This window comes from Enhydra lutris, unplaced genomic scaffold (genome assembly GCF_002288905.1).
Source record: "Enhydra lutris kenyoni isolate GAN:26980312 unplaced genomic scaffold, ASM228890v2 scaffoldscaffold28, whole genome shotgun sequence".
Classification (NCBI taxonomy): Eukaryota; Metazoa; Chordata; class Mammalia; order Carnivora; family Mustelidae; genus Enhydra; species Enhydra lutris.
This window is the reverse complement of record NW_019154112.1, coordinates 23,816,186-23,837,733: the sequence shown is the minus strand read 5'-3', so window position 1 is coordinate 23,837,733 and position 21,548 is coordinate 23,816,186. Positions and strand designations below refer to the sequence as shown.

Sequence of the window (21,548 nt, the reverse complement as noted above, 5' to 3'; positions counted from 1 at the left end):
GCAAATGGAAAGATGGCTACCTAGTCTCCCAGGCTTAGAGAGTAGCAGGGTGGCTGAGAGCTGTCTAGGGCCAGACTGCCTGGATTTGAAACCTGGCTCTGCCAGCTACTGGCTGTGGAGCCTTGCACGAGTCACTTCACCTTTCTGTGATTTAATTTCTGCATCTGTAAAATTGGGGTACTTACCTTGTGGGGTTTTGTGAGATCAAAATAAATGAATATAGGTGGAGAACTTTAGAAAAGCACCTAGTATGTGCTGTTGAACAGCTATATTCAGCACCCACAGAAAAGGCTCATTCTTTTTATAAGCAGCAACTGCTTATTGCCCAGCTGTAATTCATTCTTCTGAAGGACATTTACCCTATTGTATCTTGCAATCTTTTATTATATACAATGCTTCAATGGACATCCTATACAAGAGAGATCTTTTTACCATGATTATCAAATTCAGCCCCCAACTTAACCTTCATGTTTACTACTGATGGTTTGAATACCCTTCCAAAGTAAGAAAAGATATTACCACCTCCCAGTTCTACCCAGTCATAAGTGGCAGAGCTGGAACCCCTCTGGACATGTGGCTGCTAACTTGAAAGGCAGTGGCTTTAATCGACTTCCCACAACTTTGCTTACTTAAAAAAAAGGCATACTAGATGCTCTTACAAATGTACCTCAGATCCACAGTAAATATTTAGAAGCTCTGTAAGAAGTAAAACTCAAATTTTCACAGAGGTACAAATAGCTCACAAATATGGCAGATGGAGGTAACAACTTCTGTAAATATTAATTTATTTCCTCTGCCAAAAACTGAAGCAGATGTACCCTGAACACTACCCCCTAGAGACATACACCACACTGCCAAATTCCCAGAGAGGTAATGAATAATTATTGAATTTGGTATCATGAGAACTGTTCTTTGGGGAAAGAGAAATTTGTAACAATTACTCCGTAGTAGCATTTGCTATTATGCCAAGACAAGAGGAGAACAGGTACTCTGTGGTTCAGCGTAACAGATACAATAAACACTTGAATGGCCAATTCTCCAGCATGACTTTAATTAGGTCTTTTTAGTATGGGTTTATAAAGATTGTTCTGACAGGGTGAAATTGTTGACAATGGGGACAGGAAAGGGCAAAGGTAGAACTTCACAGAGATGGAAACTGTAACCAGCATGTGCTAGCAGGAAGGCGCTAATGTAGTAGGATTATACTTAGAAACTGCAGGTGTTTCAAGAAAATGGTTATTCTCCTAACGAGAGAAAGCATGACAGTATCAGCACAAAAACACTTTTTAAAAAGAAATATCCTAAATCTCTGTCAGGAAAGACATCAAACAAAAGTACAAATGTCTAATTTAAGAAAGAAGGTTACACATCACTGTACTTCAAACACAAATGGAATGGGGCTGGGGAGGAGGAAGGGTGGGAATTTAGTCTTTCTGAACACTAAGTACCAATACTTTATATACAGGGACCACACAAATATAAAAGGAAATACACGAGTCAAAAAAAAAAAAAAAAAAAAAATGTTCCCTCTGAGGAAATATACCAGTAGGAGACCAGTGGGAACCAAACAGTTTGTTAATGATAACATTTATGGGTTCAAAGGGGGATCGGGGATATGTGTGGGTGAGTGGGGTGGGGGGGTTGTTGTATTACAAATACTCAAAATTAGGTCAGGTTACTTTCCCAAACAATTCACTTTGCTAGGCCAGAACATGTCCAGCAGTCAAGCTTAACCTCAAAGAGAAAACTGTAACTTCCATCACTGATTTTGCCATCGCCTTTCTAGGACCTAAATGATTTCAACTTCCGTGCTCTATCCCTAGTCAAACAGAGACAAGGGATTTGCTCTTGGTAAAAGTAAAAATAAAAAAATTTAGTGCTTGGAAGTCACCTTAATCTCTTAAAGAAAAAGAGACCAATACCCAGAGCTGATTTTCTCTTGGTTGGTGGCAAGTTAGGATAGGAAGCCAGGTTCTATACAAAGGTGAGGCCCCCCCCCTACTTAAACAAATATGCTTTCCTGTCTTCTCAAATTATTTCAGTTGTAATAAGGAACTATGCATACGCTTTACTATAATCCTGTATCATGAGGCATCACTGATTTTCCTATCTATTACACTAGCTGAGGTAAGTCAGCTGAGGGATGGAGCCCAGCAGCCTTGGTTCTTACTCCTGGCTCTGCCAGAATCAGCTGCATGAGTTTACCAATACTGGCTTTTCCTACTCTCACCAATGATACTTCATTAAAAGTTGGGAAGCATTCTGATTTCAGTAATATTAATATGTGAAGTGCCTGCAGTGATTTTAAGAGGCCATGGGGTTGTAAGTCGCGTCTCTCCCAAGATATGCTGAAACATGAGCAACACTGAAAATGGATGAAATGTGGAAACACGCAGCTGTGAAGGGTGACAAAAAAAAAGTGGCCAACAGAGATGGGTGTGTGTGTGTGTGTGGGTGTATATGAAGCAGCTTGTCCAGATATGTATCTGGATAATAGCCGTCTGGATATTCCACTTGATTGCAAAGCTTCCTTTTTCTTCCTCTGTAACGCCACGTTTCTTCGACCAGTTTTATGAGTGCTCTTCATCTTGTTGGCCCTCAAATCCACTGGTCTCCAGGTCTCATGTACTTATTCTAGAAATAATCTCGTACAGTTATGTAGCTCTCCCCAGCCTGTGCTCATGGCTGTGGTTCCACATGGGGTTTTCTCACTGCTCTGGCTGCCTAACAGCCTCCCAACCCATCTCCAAGTCCTAGCCTCCGTCCAAGCTAATCCATCCTACATAGTCTGGTAAGAGTCATACTCCTGGAGCGCCGCAGTCACACCGTACTGCTAGTTCGAAAACTTCGGTGCTACTCTGTAACCTCAGGAGAGCAGCCAGGCTAGGGGCTCAAGATGACCTGGGCTGGAATGTTTAGTGATCCTGGCCAAGGGTCTAAACTTCGCTAAGCCTCCAACTCTTCATCTGTAAAGCGGGGAAGGCTCACAGCATCAATTAACAGCAACTGGAATAAATCCATGTAATGCATTCACTGCAGGGTTTGACACTAGTAAGAGCTCAGTAATAAAGAGCCATTATTATCATCAACAACTTGCCTTTGTAACCTTTTCTTTCACTTCTGCAGTATCAGCTTCAGCCAACTGGGCTACTCGATTTTTGCCCAGTGATTCCACAGATGTTTGCTCTCCAAACTCCTTCTGTCCTGGAATGCCTGTCCTATCTCTTCAAATCAGTAAGACTCCTTTATGAAATTTAAGGCTACATTCAAATGCTGATTCAATTCTACCCACTTTAATCCGATCATCTCTTTAGGACTGACATCCTTGGAGGCCCTTCCAGTTCACAATGTGGCTGACTTCCCTGTGTCCACACTGGTCCTCACTGAAGGTACGGTGGCAGCTCAACAGGTGAGGTGAGATTTAAATCCACTTCCTCAGTTCTGGGGTGGGCCCCCAGGTTACCAGATTTCCAGGCTTAAGTTAATTCCCTCAAAGCCAAGGACCCTCTTTGGAAGGTGATGGAAAAGGATGTTCCTACATGAGAATATGTTAATGAGCTCCAGATAGTTGCTGGCAGTCATCTTGCAAAATCAGCCTCTGGACATAACCATCATCTGAAAGGACTGCAGAGACACTGATAGAAACTTTTGCCCCCAGAATTTTTCAGGTCTTGTGGTCATTTAAGCCCATTTGAGTCAAGTCTTCTGTTTCCTGTATGTACTGAAAGCAACCTAACCAATCTTATGGTGGTAAGCGTTGATATGTCTAACATAAATAGCTCTGCCACATAAAGCTTTCCCAGACATAGTTACACAAGTCCTCCAGAAATCTGTGTTTGCCCCCTTTTTAGTGCAAGGCATAGATTTCGTACAGGTATGAAAGGATTAACATGTAAATCAATTCAGGAAGACCTTTGGAGTTAGAACTGTGTCATTCAGCTTTGTATATAACCTCTCCCAACACACACAAACTACATATAACTGACAAGTCAATGAATTAAAAAGATATCTAGGGGGAAAAAAAAAAGGAAGGGAAGAGATTTTAGGTAGATCTGAAAGATGACAAACTCAATCCTAGGTTGACTTGGTTACATTTTTAAGTTACAGTGTAACAGAGTTATAATTAGACACAGCTGACTGAACAAATCCTAGAAGTACAAGAACAGGAGTGGGTATGATACTGGAGACAAGGCTTTGTGAATTTGGACAAGTCACTTGGCATCTATAGGCCTTAGGTCTCAATTCTTTCAAAGAAGAGGTAAAGGACAGCACTTTTCAAATAGATAAGAACTACATATGGCAAACAACTATTAATCAGAAGGGGCTCTCATCGATTCCAGAAACTGAATGCCCCTCAAAAAAGAAGACGTATTTATGGACAACTACTGGAAAGATCATCCCATCAGTAACAGAAGAGTTAGCAGCACAGAAGAGGAATTCAACATCAAAATGTCCTAGGGGAGAGGATGTGGCCAAGTAAAAAAAGAAATAAAACTATCACTCACACTCTCTACTATCTCCTTGGACATCAAAGTTGCCTGAAAGGAAGGTAAACAGTTCTGCCTTGATTATATAATTCATCTGGAAAATAAGACATCCAAGGATTGAGACTCACCTCTAGCAGCAGGATGGCAATCAATATTATGCTGAAGGCATAATATTTAAAAGATTGAATAATATTGAAAATATTGAAAAGATAATGGGGGAAAAAAAATCCTTGCATACACATTAAGGTCTCTAAGAGATCAGATGGAAAAAACGAGGCTCTGCTAGTTCCAGGCAATGAGATAACTTACCTCACTTCAAAAGTGACTTAAGAAGGATACTGGAATTTGTATCTGTGAAAACCTAAAGTTTTTAATATTTTCCCAGTTACCTGAGATTCTTGAGGTTTATTCTTGGCCACATCCTCTAAATCTCACTTTCCCAGGAAGAAAAATAAGGAAACATTTATTAAACCACTATTTGGTGGACCCCAAGCCAGACTTCGATTAGTAGCTCCTGAAATCTGTAAAAATTCTGCAACAGAAAACACCCATTTATACATAAGAAAATTGGGTCAAGGGGACGAGGATAGTGTTTGAAGTCATAGGACACTTTTCTTGAAAAATCTGACAAATTTTAATATGCTTTCTACTTTCACTTTTCAGTGAAGTTCCATATTCTGTAAAATTAGCCATCTGTAGCCATCAATAACATTTTCCTTTTTGTCTTCAGTTAGAAATGGGAAAGAAAATGCGAAAAGAGAAACAGTACAAGAAAAGCTCCCGGCAATGAGAATTTATAATCTGGGGTAAGAAGCTAAAATGGACGTGAGCTACATTTCTCCTTCAAGCGCGGAGCTTTCCAGGAGAATCCCAGGCAGCATCTGAAGCTGACTACAAAAGGAATTCACTCGTGTCCTAACCGAAGATATAAAGTTAAAGTGTACGTCCACAGCCATAGAATGCAAAACCGGCCATGTCGGTATCTGCAGATTCTGCACCAAATGCTGTTGACTGAGATGTTTAAGTAAAACAAGTGTAAACCAACAGGTTATCTACCAAGCAGTTAGAAGAACAAGTTACTCTCACAAGCAACATTATCTCTTCCGCACAACCCTAAAAAGCACTTCCTGCCTCGGGTCCGTTATTGGAGAATTAAGGCTGCTCCCTCGCCACAATCCTACCCGCCCCCCGCCCCTCCAACCCCCACCGCTGGCACCTCTCGGTTCCCCAGCCCAGCTATAAGTCAGGCACCGGCTTCTTCCATACCGGACCCCCACGTACGGAAGAGTCGTATTCCTGGAGCACCAAAGTTGGCCTAATGCATTCTCCCAATCTGCAATCAAGAAACCGGGAGATGAGCTTAACTACAGTCGTGAGAAGGGGAAACCACCCTTAAAGTGCAAGAGAACGGAACGGTTGCAAGAAGACAATTTAAAAGAACAACTCTTGCTTCAGGCACAACTCCCCCCTGCCCCACCACCACCCAGACGCGGGCGGGCGGGCAGATGCGGCACAGAGGAGCGAGTCTTGCAAGCGTGGAAACTGTAAAAGGGCACTTTCCCTTACAAGTCTCAAAAGCCACGACCTGGGGCTTCGCCAGCCCAGAGCCGCTGCTGCGCTGCGCTCCTCCTTCCCGGTCCTCCGCTCCCGCGCCGGGACTCCCCAAAGGGCCGCCCAGATCGCCCTCGAGTCCCCGCCCCCCCTCCCCCTCCGCTTCCCCGCCGGCCTCATCCCTCCCCGAGTACCGCCGGCTGCAGCTCTCTGGTTTTAATAAAACCCGAGTGGCCCTGAGCTAGCGGGCTTCCCTCCGGGAGGCAGAGGCGGGGAGAGGAAGGGGAAAAAGGAAAGGCCGGGGCGGGGGGGTGTCCCCTCACTGCAGGCTCCGCGGGCTCCGCGCGGGGAGAGGGAGGGCGCGCCCTGGCTCTAGGTGCCGAGCGGACCCAGGAGCCGGCAGAGGTTCTCCGAACTCATCGAGGTTCCGTTCTGCCCCAACGAGAGCACTCGCTCTCCCGGCGGGCGCTTCCCTGGTCCTCTCATCTGCGAGTTCATCCCGACAGGGCGGGCGGACTCGAGCTCTGAGAGCCCTCCTCCCGCCCGTGGTCTGGGCACAGCGTGGGTCCCCGCGGCGCCTGTCAGCGAGCAAACGTCCCCGCCGGCGGCTTCCCCTCGCCGAGCTGGTGAGCCTGCAGCACGGGGGAACTCCCGAGGCGCCCAGCCTCGCGCCGGCACCGCGCTCCCGCACCGGCCGTCCGTGCCCCGGGAGCCTGGCTGGGGCCCGCCGGGGCCGCCGGGCTTCTCCGCCACGCGGACGCAGCGCCGCGCCGGCGGCCGTAACTGCCCTGGGTCCGGTCCCAACGGCGGGTCGCAGCCCTCGCGTCCAGGGCCCCGCGCCCGCGCGGGTGTCATGGCCGAGCGGCGGCCCCAGGCGAAGTTTCTGGGAGCTGACGGCTTACCTCGTAGTCCGAGGGCAGCTTTGCGAAGCGGCGCGGCGGCGGCACGGGCGCCCGTGGCCAGCGGAGCCGAGGAGGATGTGAGAGTGAGGCTCCGGTAGCGCGGAACCGCTGTGATGGGAAGAGGAAGGCGCCGGGTATCTACAATCAGAACGTGGGCTGACCGTGACGTCACAATGGCGCGGCCAGCCAATCGGCGCCCGAGGGCTGAATCAAGCGCTATGATGTCATGCGGCCCTGGAGCCAATAGCGAAACAATAGAACTTTCGTGATTGTAAATTCCAGAATCCGAGGCAGTGGGGAGCCGAGGCCCGGGATGGTGCCCTCGGGTTCACGTGTCTCCGGGCAATTTTTCCCTGTTGCCTCCTAATAAGCCTGCGTGGAACGCAGAGCCTGCGCAATAGCGGCGGTGAAGTTCCTGATGCCCCGAACCCTGCATGGCTGAAAGCTAGGCAGGGCAAGGTTGTATGGCCGCGTTTGGACGACGGGAAGCCCACTCGCCTTTATGATTCTGAAAGGGATCCAGTTCCCCTTGGTTTTACCTGAAAGGGTTAAATACCTACGCAGACCACCAGAGCGAAGGTCTGCAGTTGAGCAAGACAAGGCAACAGCGAAAAGCACTCACAATTGATGTTACAGGGGCGCCTGGGTGGCTCAGTGGGTTAAGCCGCTGCCTTTGGCTCAGGTCCTGATCTCAGGGTCCTGGGATGGAGCCCCGCATCGGGCTCTCTGCTCAGCAGGGAGCCTGCTTCCTCCTCTCTCTCTGCCTGCTTGTGATCTCTCTCTGTCAAATAAGTAAAATCTTAAAAAAAAATTGATGTTACAGTTAGCTCCCTTACTGTGATTTTTCTTAGGGACTCTCTTTCTCAGAGGTCATTGCCAACTTAATTTCTACTCTGGAAGTTTTTCCAGAGGTTTTTAAAAGGAGGAAAGGTGGCCAAGTAAGTGACGCCTTTTCAGATAGACAAATGTAACCGCTTAAGGCGGAGTACTTTGTGCTCCAGGCACAAATAGATCCTCGCTGTTTTTTTTTACAGGTGTTGGGTAACTTCAGGCCTTTGTCATTCCAGTTGTCCACCCTTGCCCCATATCAAGCCCCAGAAATTAAGCCTTTTTCCTTGCGCCCTCTTACTACCCATGTCCATTGAGCCAGCATAGTCAACCATTTAATGTAAGCAAATTCTTTTACATAATTACAGTGTAGTGTTTATCATGCACCGGCTGTGTTCCAGGCACTGGGCCATTGCAGTAAGAATACAGGTGTACAAACTGTATACAAATAAGGTAATTTAAACATACACAGGGGTGCCTGGGTGGCTCAGTGGGTTAAAGGCTCTGTCTTCGGCTCAGGTCATGATCCCAGAGACCTGGGATGGAGCCCTGCATGGAGCTCTCTGCTCCGCAAGGGAGCCTGCCCACACCGCCCCCGCCCTCCGCCTACGTGTGATCTCTGTCAAATAAATAAATAAAATCTTTAAAAAATATAAACATACACAAATAATTGAGACTTTTAATAGTCAATTGTCATTCAACTCCACAAACACTGAATGGCTTCAGTTTGTCAAGTTCCATGCTAGCTGTTAGGAATAAAACACTTCAAGGAACCCCTCTGCCTGTAAGGTGATACAGTCAGGAAACAACCACCATGCAGTGGTAAATGCTACAATGGAAACCGAGATACACAGATTAACTAAGATTTCTGATAAGGGGCATGTGAAAAGTAAGTGCTAGAAACATAGAAGAGTTTGGCAAAGATATTTTATTGATTCTTCACTCTTCTGCTAGCAACCCAAGGCTGGCATTGGTTCAGCTCTCTGCTACCCTATTCTGTTCTGTCTTTCCCGGTTTTAAAAGTTTCAAATTTAACTTGGTATTCCAAAAATATTAAGTTTTACAGTACACTCAATTGTTTTTATTGTGCTCACTTATCAGTAAAATGTTTTAAGCCTGTACTACCAAAATATTTGTGTTTATTTTTAATTATGGACTTAAATAACTGTCAAATCATACATTAAATATTTTTTCTTAGGTTAAGGCAAAAGTTACTACAAAGTTCTAATATTTTATGCATGTTGTTTCCTGACTGTACCATCTGGCTCAATCCATGGGACGCTTGTACCCCCGCTTTAAAGATCACTGCTTTAGGTTGTAAACTCCATCGGGAGGGGAAATGTGTTGAATTTTGCTCACTGTTTACCCACAGATCTTAGTACAGTCCCTGGTATATACTAAGAGCCTAGTAAATACGTTTTGAATGAGTGAATGAATGAATTCTTCTCCTCACCGTCACCATCACCCCTCTGGTGCTTCCATGTTCTGTTCTAGATTTCCAAACTTCTGTCAGATGGTGTCCCAGGACTATTGATTCTTCTTAAATCTAAAGTCATAAAGTCATGTTCTCTTTCTTCCTCCAGCCAGACTTAGGGTTCTGAATACATATATGATTTAGGGAGAATTCTCCTCTCCCCCTGGCCTGAAGCTCATCTTACACCCAGCAGAGTAAACTACCTTGACCACAGTATGAATTATGGTAGATTGCAGCACTATCACATTCATGGATAAAGCTTTAAGGAAAGCAGTAGACCTGAAATTACTCCCCAACTTAAACGTGTGTTGTTTTCTTTTTCCCAAAATAAATCAAAAGAATGCCTAGGATTCAATGCCAGGTTCAAGAAAAGTATCTTAGTTACTGTCAGAATCAGATTCTTGGCCAACCAGGTTCTAGACACTGTGCTGGAGTCATCCTAGTCCTTATAACCAACCTATCAAGAGTAAACCCAGGTACGGTGCCGTAAAAACAAAAACAAAAACAAAAAACCCTATAACTCTTGCCTTTTTCTTTACAACATCCATACAATAGTCCTTAAGAAGTGATTGTCGAATTGTTTTCATTAAATAGTTAACTATTTTATTCCTTTTTATCTTCCTCTTCCTGTGTCTCTTTATTTTTAAATTCTAGTAACATTTTTTCCTTCTGCTTTTAATTTTCATCAATGGTCTGATATCTCCTCCAACCACACACTTCCAAACATATTAGAAAGTTACTCCAATATTGCTCTTGAGAAAGAATTTAACATCTTGGGAAATATATTCCACTGTTATAGCATCTGTAGTTGAATTAAAAAAATACAATTGAGAGGGGCCTAGCTGGCTCAGTCAGTAGAGCATGCGACTTGATCTCAGAGCTGTGAGTTTGAGCCCCACGTTGGGTGTAGAGATTACCTAAAAATAAAATCTTTAAAAAAATACAATGGAAGGTTTCATTAGAATGCAATTCTTCTTAATGAGACTTGTTTCATTTCAGGATGAAATACTGTAAGTGCTCAGGAGGTATTTGCATAACAGAATGAAACCTGTCTTTGAGATTAAATATAAGCCTATGTTTGTCTCTGGACATTTGAAAGTTGACTAACATATAGGACAAGCATAAGCTAGTTTATGCTAAGGATGTCACTATGAAGTCTCTACTGGTTCCTACTCCCTCCCCCTTCCCCTTTTCTACCATCTTACTTTTTTCTTATCTCCTAATTTGTATTTTCTGTTATCTTGTTGCCAGGGGTTCCCATTGGCCTGGCTTATCTTTGTTAGAGGCAGATAGATTAAAGGCAGTTTCCTTTCCTCCCAGAACAGGGAGTCATTTCTCCACACCCATTGTTACTCTGAGGACTCCTCTTCACTGCACTGGGGTTTATCTCTATTCCTGTCCTTGAGTGTTCACCCTGATGGAAGTGAACTACTTGAAGGCACGGCCCATGCCTGGTCTGCCACGTTTTCCCAAAGGCTGGTAGAAGCTCTGGTGAAGAACAGATGCTCAGAAGTATCTGTGGAATGAATAAACAATCTGAACTATTTCTGGATTCTCTAGTTTTGCTTCTCAACTTCCTTTTATACACTCTTTAGTACTCTATCCAGGAGTGACTGGACAATGAAAGGGGCCTGTGTCCTCAATCCTCTCTATATACATTTACTTCTTAGGTGTTATTATCACCGTCTTTCATGACCTTGGGTTCTATCTATACTTTACTGACTCCCAAATGTATTTCTCCCAAGTGTATTTTCCCCTGAAGTCTAGACTTTTATACGTAACTGCCTATTAATGACTTATCTTGGATCTCTAAAAGGCATCTCAAACTGAAATGATAAGAAAGAAACTCTTGATTTTCCCTCAAATCCATGGATTTTCCTGGCTTTGTAAATGGCAACTCTAATTGTTCAGTTTCCCAAGCCAAACACCATGGAGTTACGTTTAGCTTCTGTCTTCCTCTGACGTCATACAGGCATGCATCAGCTAAATTCTGTCTACTCGATCTTCAAAATATATCCAGAATCTTATTACTTTTCACCAACTTTACCACAACCACTGGTTTATGTTACCATAAGCTGACGCCCAGAATTTTCCAATAGCCTGAACCTTTACTGCTTTTGCCTCCTACAGTCTATTCTCAACACAGTAGCCTGAGCGATCCTCTTAAAACCAAAGACAGATGGTGTCACTTGTGTACTTAAACCATCAATCAACCTCTCATCTCAGTTCAGAGTAAAAATCGAAACTCTTACAATGGCTTATGAGGGTGCTTCTTGACTTGGCACCTGTGTCATTTCTCCTACCTTCTAAAGCTACTTTGTCTTCTACCCACAATTACCTCCCTAGCACTAGACTTGTCTCAGGGCCTTTATCCTTACTCTTCCACCATGCCAGAAATCTCTAAGGCTTACACTCTTACTCCATTCTCATCTCTCTAAATATCATCTTCCTAGAGTGTTCTCCTTAAACTCCCTAAATTTGCAATATCTCCCTCCCTGTCTCCCATATTCTAGAACTTTTTTACACTGCTTAATTTTTCTCCTTAGCACTTAGCACTGTCTGACATACTATCAATTTACTTTTAATATTAAGATTGAATTTATTTTTATTTTTTTAAAAGATTTTATTTATTTATTTGACAGACAGAGATCACAAGTAGGCAGAGAGGCAGGCAGAGAGAGAGAGAGAGAGAGGAGGAAGCAGGGTCCCCGCAGAGCAGAGAGCCCAATGCGGGGCTCCATCCCAGGACCCTGGGATCATGACCTGAACCGAAGGCAGAGGCTTTAACTCACTGAGCCACCCAGGCACCCCAAGATTGAATTTAAATCTCAGTTCTCAACTTCTTCAAATCCTTAGCTATGTTAAAGATAAGATTTTCAACCAGGACAGATTCTCAATGTGTCTTTTACTTTGTTGGTTATTTCATAACTTTCATAACTTGATTTTTAAAAATTCTATCACATATTAAAGAGCTAAGGATTTTGGGGAGTAGACAAAAGCAAACAATAACCAAACTTCTAGCCAAAAATCAAGTGCTACTGGCAAAGAGTAGCCATGTGGTGTCTATTGTTATGGAATATGTTCTGGTTAAGCGGTGTGTTCTGTAAGTGCTCCTTATGATTTTAGTACTGGGGATAGAGTATAGAATATGCTTTGCCCTTATACTGTCATTCACAAAACAGGTTCTCCAAACTATGATTTAGTCATGCTAAAGATCATGTGATATTTTAGTTATAACTATTATAAAAGGCCTTGCTTTTGTGCCCTTGCAGTATCAGACATGCCCTTACATGTCAAAAACTGGTAGTACAATTTCTTTTTACAATCTCAAGTTCACTGTTTGCCAGGAGTGAATGCATGCCGATTCACCTAAAAATCTACAAGAGTGTATTGCAATGCAATTATTTTGCAAACCATTGCTCAGCATCTGGATGTGAAGCACATCTTTTTTTTATTTTTTTTCCCAAATTTAAGTGCATTCCCTAAGGTTAGTTTCATTAAGTCAATTCTCTTTCAGCTAAAGAGCATTACAGGATTGTCTTCTAATCTGAATGATTAAATAACACACTGCACTCTGTTGGATGTATCTCAATAAAATGAACTCAGATATAAAACTGAAAATGCTGTCAGATACCCTAGAAGCATATAACTGAGGCAATTTTAGGCTATTTAAGGTCTAGAAATAAAAGGTACAGAAGTATGTCATTACTTTTGCATTTTGCTGATCAATAAGATTAACTTCTACATAGTCTTAAACTATATGTAATCTTTTCTTGGTTTTTTTGTCTCCACCTCTCCCACCCTTTTTGCTTCCTTGAATTTGACCTAGAACAGAATGTTTCTTTCCTATCTTTTCATAATCAGAGTGCTCTGTGCAGCCCCCCCCTTTTTAAAAAGATTTTATTTATTTGACAGAGAGAGAGTGATCACAGGTAGACTGGGGGGGGGGTGTGGCTCGCGGGAAGCAGGCTCCCTGCTGAGCAGAGAGCCCGATGAGGGGCTCCATCCCAGGACCCTGAGACCATGACCTGAGCTGAAGGCAGAGGCTTAACCCAGGCGCCCCAGGCCCTTTTTTAAAAAAATCACTTATAACATTAATACTGTAATTATTTGCTTATATCTCTCTTCCCCAACTCAAGGCCAGAAAACGTGTCATGTATCATCTTTGTTCCTCTAGCTTTGTGGTATGCCAGATATTTAGTAGGCATAAAAGTTTACTGAACTAGACTCTCAAAAGACCATTCACTTTCTTCATGATAAAGATAGCAAATAAGACGTAGGAAGCTGTTTCACGATATTCAAAAAAGACTTTTAGAGTCCTAAATTCATTTCAACAGCTTAATGGGCTCTGACAATATGATTGGAACTTTTTTTAAAAAATATTTTATTTATTTGTCAGAGAGTGAGAGAGAGATCACAAGCAGGGGGAGCTGGAGGCAGAGAGAGGAGCCGGCTTCCCACTGAGCAAGGAGCCTGATGTAGGACTCCAACCCAAGACCCTGGGATCGTGAGATGAGCTGAAGTCCGATAGTTAACCTACTGAGCCACTCAGGCGTCCTGTGATTGGCAACTTCTGAAAGTGCTCCCCATGATCTCTGGCACCTGTTCATCATGCCCAAATGCTGGACCTAGTAACTTGCTCCTAACAGATGGAAAGAATATGGCAAAAATAATGGAATGACCTTCCAAGATTAGGTTAGGAAAGAACTGACTGCTATCTTACTGGCACTCTCTATTCAGTGTTTTAGATTGCATACTTTGAAGAAATAAAGGGGTCATGTTGGAGATGCTCACAGATCAAGAAATCAAGTATGCCTCTGGCCAATAGACAGCTAGGAACTGAGGTCCTCAGTATGACAGTTCACAAGGAACTGAATCGTGCCAGTGACCACAGGAGTGAACTTGGAAGTGCTTCCTTCCTTATCAAGGCCTTAAGATGACTTGAGGTCCAGTTGATATCTTGATTGTAGACTGTGAGAAACCCTGAAACATAAAACCCAGCTAAGTGAACAATGCTCTAATTCTTCACCTATAGAAACGTTGGGAGAAAACAAGTCATTTGAAGACACTGTTTTGGGATCATTTGTTACAAAGCAATAGACAACTAATACAGGTAAGTCAATAGTTTTACTTTTTAAAAACAGAATCAAATGAATAAAGTTTATTTATTTGCTGGAACAATCAATGTATGCTTAGTGTTTTGATAACTATGTCACTATTTTAGTTATAAGAAGTTGCCTTTCCCAATGTGCTTCCAGGAAAACATTTACACACATGGGAGTAGGTTGACAAATTTCAAAAGGAGGAGGTGGAGATCAAGGGATGCCCCTCTGTAAACAAAGCAAGGTACTGCTCTGTGGAATGAGGGCTTACTGAGAAGGGACGTACATTCTCAGCCCAACACCAACAAACATTTTCTAACTCAGTGGGCCAGTCAAGTCCTTCAAATTTTCATCTCATTTATTGCTTTGAATTAAGGAATTGCAGGTTAGTTAGTAATAAAACACAAACAGAAAAACAGACACAAACATTATATAACAAGAATAACACACTGTACATTCACTTACTAATAGGTAGGCCCAGTTAGTTTATTGGATCAGTCAACTAAGCTCTGAAAGCATGAAAGCCTGGAAAGTTCCTCGCTGTGGTCAAGAAAAATTCCCAAAGACAGGAGTGGATGCTAAGTATATATTTACGGAATATTCTTTGGGGACCTGGTATGTAACAGGAATTGAGATAATAACACTACAATACTTGGTAAAAAGTGTTTGCACTTAAGAAGTGCAAAAAAAAAAAAAAAGTCCTATGAAAAGTCAGATGTTGCAGAGGATGAGAAAAGGGGATTGAAGCAGCAGGGCCTTTGCAAAGGCTATACTCTCACCTTAACACTGCTCACTTGCCCCTTTTCCAGGTTTCAGTTTAGAAGTCACCTTCTCAGATTGGTCTTTCCTATTATCCTGGGTAAAATCAGTCTCTTCTCCTTGCATTTCCCCTTCCTCAGTCACTAGCAAATACTCAGTTCATAGCACTTTGCACAATCTGTAACTGTTTTGGTTGCTTATTTTTATTCCTATCTGCCTAATTAGCCTTTAAACTCCAGGATGTTGGGAAAGAATCTGCATTGCCCACTGGGGTGTGTCAGGCATAAAGTAGGCACATAATAGATATCTGTTGAATGACCGAACGTGAAAAATGAAGCTTAAAAAACGGTACTGGTGGGGGCGCCTGGGTGGCTCAGTTGGTTAAAGCCTCTGCCTTCGGCTCTGGTCATGATCCCAGAGTCCTAGGATGGAGCCCCGCATTGGGCTCTCTGCTTGGCGGGGAGCCTGCTTCCCCCCCTCTCTCTCTGCCTGCCTCTCTGCCTATTTGTGATCTCTGTCTGATAAATAAATAAAATCTTAAAAAAAAAAAAAAAGAAGGGCATTGGTGTAGGAATGGAAAAAAGCTGCGTGTCCACACAGGGAGGTCCAGACGAGGATTCCAATCATAGCTCTCACTCCGAAGAGCAAGGCCCTCTTTAAACAATACGCTCGGAGCACCCAGAAGGGATTCTCAGGAGGCCGGGGATGCCCTTTGCCGGTGCCCTGGGGGAAAGCGCAGCTTCTCCCTTTCCCACCCCCCACTTCCCTAGACTGCATCGCAGCCCCCTGGCGCCCCGATCACTTCAGGGCCCCCACAAGACCGCCGCTCCCGGGAACCAGAGCCCGCCTCTCCCGGGAACCAGAGCCCGCCCACTGGGCCCCCCTCCTCCACTCGCTGGGTGTAGGGACCGTTGGCTGGCCGCGGCACAGGGCGGTGCCGCCTCCGCCCCTTGCAGCTCTCCCCCCACCCCCGCCCGGGGCGCCCTCCGCGTCCCCGCCCCGCTCCCCCGCCGCGGTCACCCCATTCATCCCGCGGCCGCACCCGCCAATCACCGCGCACCAACAGTGCCGCATCTGGCGATGGGGCGGGGCCTCGTGAGGCGCGCGCTCGCTCCTTCCTCGCCCCGAGCTCGCGCCCAGGCCGGGTCATTCCCGGGCATTGACCGGCCTCGTCCTGGCGCTGACCGGGCCGGCGACTGCGGGTGGGAGAAGCGCTGAGCCAGGGAGCAGACAGTTGTGGACTGCGGAGTCCTGGAATGGAGGATGGCCGGGGCCTTGGGGGAAGGATGGAAGGTGGCCTTGATTCCGGGGGTCCCCCACGCCCCTCACACCCAGCCCCGCAAGCATCCAGATGGGCGCGTATTACGTTCCCAGTCCCCAGACGCGCGACTGGGTGCAGCTGTGTGGGGTGGGCCCAAAGAGGGAGATGAGGAAGCAAGAAAATGTGTCTGTGAGCAGCTCAGCCCAAGTCTGGTGCTGGGGAAAAGCCTCTGGAGAGAAACTTCAAATCGTTACTCATCTTTGGTCATTTTATTATTTTTTTTAAAATAATCGGTGAATTTGGGGCGCCCAGGTGGCTCAGTGGGTTATTAAGCCTCTGCCTTAGGCTCGGGTCATGGTCGTGATCTCAGGGTCCTGGGGTAGAGCCCCACATCCGACTCTCTGCTCAGCGGGGAGCCTGCCCCCCCACCTTGTGATTCTGTCAAATAAATAAATAAATAAATCTAAAAAAAATTCATTAAAAAAAATACTAATCCGTTAGTTTGGCTTGTGTAGACTTTGTTAACGTGTGTCCACTCCGGAGAGTGAAGTATAACAAAAGGCTGCCCCTGCTGAGGTTAAAATTATATTTACTTGTTGTATCCTCATAAATTGTGATACTGAAAATTTCTTTTGGAATATTTCATAAATGGGCTCTCCCAGTCTGATTTATCTTCCATTATGTCTTATTCACCAGGAAAGTTAACAGGATACCTAGTGGCTTTTCAATTGGTGGCAAAAGTCACTCCCTCACCCCCTCTAACCCCCCCCCACCCCGTCCCCCAAACACTTAAAGGCACCGAAAGCAGTTTGATCACTGCTGCTTGATATTTTCACTTCAAGTTTAATTCTCCTAGCCAGTCTGTAGGAATAGGTATTATCACTCTTTTCAGATGTCAGAACAGGCCCCAGATTAATCTGGCCAAGGTCACAGGTTTGTAAATTTAAAAGTTTGGATCCTGTCCACATTTCTTCTCCTGAGATGATAAAATTTCAATCCACTTTAAGTGGAAGGTGGGAAGAAATCTAACGCTTTTGGAGTCCTTAGCTAAAGACAGTACACCTAGCCAAGTGCAAGCACCTCTTGGAGATGAGTTTCTTTTTCTTGAGAACTCTGTTAAGTGCATACTTTTCATGCCAGAACTTTGAGGGGTTCTGGAAGGAGAGTTCCTTGAAATGCCTGGTCACATGTGGGCTGATGCCTTTTGCAACCCTTGCTTTACCTGAAACAAATACACTTTTCGTAATTAAGTATAGCCAGAAGGGATGCTGGAAGGCTCCCTGGGTCTTGCTCAGGGACTTCAGTTTTTGTGGCAAACAGAGTACAGAAAATTTGGATTAAAGACAGAGTTAATTAGGTCACAGAATGCTTTTTGCGGGCAGAAAGAAGCAAGCTATGATCAGACTTTTAACAAAATCTGATTTAGCAGATTGGCTGAGTGTATCTGCTCCATGCTCCATGTTGTGGGTACACAAAGATGAGTGAGAAGCTTTTCCCACCTGCTGGAAAAGGTTCCAGTTGGATTAAGGGGCATTAGTGACTTAGTGTATGGATAACAGTAAAGGAGGGCAGCACATAAAGTGACAATAGGTAAATACAAGGCAAGAATTATGGTTGAGCTCTCACTAAGAAGTAGGTCAAAATACAGAAGGAAAGGAAGACCCCTGTAGGCTCCATGCTGAAGAGTTAGGACATTTCTTCACCAAGCAGCCAGAATGGCCTTAAAAAAAAAAAAAAAAAAAAAAAAAAAAAAAAAAGCCAACCCAATATCCCTCAACATCCTTTAACACCCCATTGTACTTGGCCCCAAATCCCAAATCCTCCTTATGATGTGAAGCCCTGCATGAAGTAGGTCCTGCCTGCCTGCCATCCTCCCAGGGCACCATTGTTTTACTTGCACAGTGCTCAGTTCTTCTCTTTGTTTCTGAGATGAAACTTTTTCCCACCTCAGTTGTTTTACACGTGCTCTCCCCTCTGCCCGGTCACTTCACTACCCTGTCCCCTTTCTGTACCTCTTTTCCTAGCTCATCTGTTCTTTGAGTCGTTTCCTTTGAGAAGCTCCCCTTCTAAATAAAACCCACTGTTGCAACTCTCATCAGATCTTTTTTTTTCTCCCCGTACATTTTTCAAAAATTTCTAAGATATTGTTATTTGTGTGATTATCTCTTTGATATCTGCCTGTGCTGACATTGCACCATTTTTTCCTCAGTGGGCTTATAACAATATATAAGATAGAGTTATTTCTGAAATTACTTGTTTTTATGTTTGCTGGCCCCACTTGTTTCAGGCTTCATGCGAACATGGTTTTGTTTCCTATCATATCCAGCAGTTAGCAATGGTTGGCACATGGTCAGTGCTCAATAAATATTTCTTGAATTAATGCTGAGACTCTGTCTATCTAGAATCCATGCTGGGGAAGAGTGGGAGGCGGGCTGAGAAGGCAGGCTGGAGCCTATGCCGGGGCAGAGAGAAGCATTTCTATCTAGCCTGTCAGTTAGATCCTCACTGTTTAGTATGGAAGTCACTGGCCACAAGTGGGGATTGAGCATTTATGCAACATGTCTGAGGAACTGAATTTAAATTCTGTTTAATTTTGATTTATGGACTTGTCCTCAAGTATATCTGGGACAACATGGCTATGTGATTCTACTTTTGTATAAGTTTTATGAAATCTAAATAGATGAATTTCGGTGAAAATTTATCATCTCAACTGGATTTTGACCTCATACAAAAGAAGATTATGAAAGATCTCATTCTTCTCTAAAGATTACATGTTGAAATGGTACTATTTTGGATATATTGGGTTAAGTAAAGCATATTTTTAGAGTAATTCTAGGTATATAGCCAAAGAATTGAAAGCAGGGACTCAAACGTGTACTTGTACACCACTGTTCACAGCAGCAAATACCAAAAGATAGTCACACCCCAATGTCCATCAACAGATGAATTCATAAGCAAAATGGGATATATATTTGAATATTATTCGACCTTAAAAAGGAATGGTATTTTGATCCATGCTACAACACAGATGAACCTTGAAAGTGAATTAAATGAAATAAGCCAGTGGCAAAAGGACAAACATTGTTTGAGTCCACATATACGAGGTACATAGAATAGGCAAATTTATAAGAGACAGAAAGAAGAATAAATGTTACCTGGGGCTAGAGGAATTGGGGAGCTACTATTTAATGGGTATAGAATTCCCATTTGGGTTAATGAAGGTGTTCTGGAAATGGACAGTGATGATATTTGCACAGCACTGTGAATAGACTAAATGCCTCTGAATGTGAATTTTATGTACATTTCACCACATCAAAAATTAATTTCACTTATTCCTTTTTGATTTCAAAAAATTTGGCTACTACTAAATTTGGCTACTAATTTAAAAGCCACTTTTAAATTACAAAAATGGCTTCCTCATCCATGTTCTTTCAGACAGCAGTGGGCTAGACAATGGAGGACCTTGGGAGAGGATGAATACGCATCTGTGGTGAAGAGTTCACCAATGTCTGTTGCACCAAGAAGGCCGCTTGCAAGGAGGGCAAGAGGGTAGCACATTATGATGAATCCAAGAATTTAAGACTTGGCTGAATAGGTTGTGTATAAAAAGATGCATACAGAAAAGCCTGGATGGGGAGGGGGAGGGGACGCACACTAGGATTTCGTCCAGGAAGGGCTTTTTTTTGTGGCTGAAGTGGGAACCTTCTAGAGATAGTTTTCTCTGCAGTAACAGGATAACTTGGCAGTCATTCCAGCGTGATGTTTCTTAATTGTCGTGGGATCAAATGAATACCACATGTGAAAGAGCTTTTTAATCTGAGGTGAGGGGTACAGGTGAGGTGAGATACAAGGGTGAGGCACAGGTAAGGTTAATCACAAGAGTTAATCTTCAGTGTGTTCTTGATGGTATTTTCCATCTGCCCTGGCGTCTATAAAGAAGCACTGGCTTGGGAAGTTTTCTCTTAGTGCCACAGGATCTTTTGTATAAAACTGTGAGAAGGGTCATCCATCTTGACTCCCTCAGTCCCTTGACTCCATTTCTCCAAATCTGCACCATCACTATTTTTAGAAAATTGCTCTTGGAGAATGATTATCTTCCCATGTTCAATATTGTCCTGTTACTCGTGAAGTTTCCAATCACCCAGAAGCCAGGTAAGTGTTGACCCCAACTCAGGAGTGCGTCCCGGGTTTCAAGGACAAGTTGTATCGGAGAAGGTGAGAGGACAATAATGGGAGACAAATTTGTTCAACTTGGTCTGCAGCTCAGGGAGGCCAGTGGGAGATATAGGATCCAGAACTGCTTGAAGGCTGATCTTGTGGGTACTCAGGAGTTTGAGCTACACTGGTCCCCTGGACCTTACTCCAGCATATCCTTAAAGCCCACCCACAGTTTAGGAAACAGTCCAGTTCTGCCCCAGATTAAGAATGGCCATCACTGGGGCCACAGCCCCAGGTCCCCCCAGATCAGAAGGATGTGGACCGCTCCAGAATTAAAATTTCACCTGAGTTGGGCTGACGCTGGGACGATACTGGGGAGAAAACCAAGTTTCCTGAAGAAAAATCCATATCCTCAGAATATGAGTTTACTACTCTACAAAACAATGCAGGGGCTTGCTCTACCCAAATGAAATCAGAAGCATGTAGCACTGCTAAAAATCTTGCACCAAATAAACTTTTTTTCTCTCTGTATATTTTATATTTATTGCTGTTTTTAGGTTTAGTGTGCCTTCGTTCTTTTAAAAGATCCCTGTAAGGCCTAGGGTTATCTCCTGTCCGACTTGTCTTGACTAACTGTGTATAGCATTGTTGCTGGTATGGGATGACGGAGCAGGTTTTTTGTTTTTTTAAGATTTTGTTTATTTATTTGGACACAGAGAGACAGTGAGAGAGAAAACGCAAGCAGGAGAGGAGGGGGAGGGAGAAGCAGACTCCCCAAAGAGCAGGGAGCCCTATGCCGGTCTTGATCCCAGGACCCTTAGATCATGACCTGAGCCCAAGGCAGACACTTAGCAACTGAGCCACCCAGGTGCCCCTGAAAGAGTAGGTTTTTAATATCCAAATTTCTACAGCCCAGCTTTGGTGTAAACAGTGCCTTTGGTGGGAGTTTACCCTTAGCCCTGATTATATTGATAGGGTCATGGCTAAGAGTTTGCATTATGTTTGTAAATGTCGCAAGTAATTGAG

General features: G+C 43.9%; 1 protein-coding gene across 1 annotated transcript in view; it reads right to left on the bottom strand.

Annotated features, from left to right (window-relative positions):
* Positions 1 to 7,034, bottom strand: part of LOC111152367 (ELOVL fatty acid elongase 5) — a 76,475-nt gene extending 69,441 nt beyond the window's left edge. Inside the window, exon 1 of the mRNA XM_022510882.1 lies at positions 6,941 to 7,034. The gene's annotated coding sequence lies outside the window, so the exon portion shown is untranslated. The remainder of the gene's footprint in view (positions 1 to 6,940) is intronic.
* Between the last annotated feature and the right edge of the window lie 14,514 nt (positions 7,035 to 21,548).